Source organism: Octopus bimaculoides, chromosome 3, assembly GCF_001194135.2.
Source record: "Octopus bimaculoides isolate UCB-OBI-ISO-001 chromosome 3, ASM119413v2, whole genome shotgun sequence".
Classification (NCBI taxonomy): Eukaryota; Metazoa; Mollusca; class Cephalopoda; order Octopoda; family Octopodidae; genus Octopus; species Octopus bimaculoides.
The window spans coordinates 84,451,680-84,452,948 of NC_068983.1; the positions used below are offsets into that span (position 1 = coordinate 84,451,680).

Here is a 1,269-nt window from a genome sequence, read left to right on the forward strand (position 1 = left end):
CTGGAAATAAAACCATTTCTTACACAAAACCATAAATTTACAAGGAAGAAGAAATAAAGATAACGCTGTTTCTTAAGCAAGGCATTTTACTTCATTGTGTTTTAGCTCACACATCTGAAAGTGGAGTAAGAATTGAAAAACTGGGTCGCAAATATTTGGTCATCCCATAATTAATGCGTTTTTTTTATACTTTTATTTTTCGAAATTAAGACCATAAAAGTTCTTTTTTAATCTAAAATATACTCTCCTTCATTTTCTACAATGCTCTTCCATCTATCTGGTAGATTTGCAAGGCCCCTCTTCCAAAATTCACTTGTCTGTGATGAAAAATACTCTTCCAGTACCGTTCTAACCTTGTCTACAAAGTTCATATCTTTTCCGTCCAAATGATTTTCAAGACTGCAGAATAAATGATAATCAGATGGGGCAATGTCTGGCGAATATGGTGGGCGGGGCATATTAGATAGATAGATAGATAAGTAATGAAACATGGCTGGGCAATTTCCTTATTTTTCTGTTTACTAAGAGAAAAACAAGATGTATTTTATTTATTTTTTGTTTCACTTTCCAAAGTGTAGGTGTTACAAATTGTAACTACTTTAGTCATATCTTAGATTTTCTAACACCTGCTGTTTGTGCATTGACACTTTCATTACAGATTTAATCACAACAATGACTAATGCTTGATATACAAATTAGTTTCACCTACAAATTAATTTCAGCTAAGTACAAGATATTGACTAATTTAAATACTATTTGCTATAAAGTTGTATTCATAAGCAGAACTGTGAAGAGTGCTTGTTCTCTGAAGTGCGTCTATGAAATATGCTAGAATAATCTATATTATTGTTCTGTATCAAGGAAGTAGAATAAAAAATAAAAAATAAATATAGGCACTTAAATAAGAAAATAGTAAAGACCAAAACATACTCCATGGCCAAGATACTTGTCAGCAACTAATTTCTGGAACAAAAAAAATCTATCAGGTCTTAAATGAAAGATTTAATAAAAAAATGTTGACCCTGATTGATGTTATGATAAAATAATAAAATAAAGTGAATATAAAGATGTATACGTATTTTAAAATTCTAAAGTGACCATACTACACTGAAATCACTGTAGTTTCACAAAATTATCTCAGATTAATGGATCAGGAAGCAATTCCAATTAAGGAATACCTTAAATGTTAACACATATTCAAGAGAAGTCTCAAAAGTAGATTTGAAATGGGCCTAATGCAAGGGAGGTAATTTCACGTTAACCTAAACT

General features: G+C 30.4%; 1 long non-coding RNA gene across 1 annotated transcript; it reads right to left on the reverse strand.

The window, feature by feature from the left end:
* Positions 1-68: 68 nt before the first annotated feature.
* Positions 69-1,015, reverse strand: LOC128247415 (uncharacterized). Its single transcript, XR_008263797.1, has 2 exons — positions 931-1,015; positions 69-399 (listed from the first exon to the last, which is right to left on the reverse strand). It is a non-coding gene; the product is annotated as an uncharacterized LOC128247415 (long non-coding RNA).
* Positions 1,016-1,269: the final 254 nt, after the last annotated feature.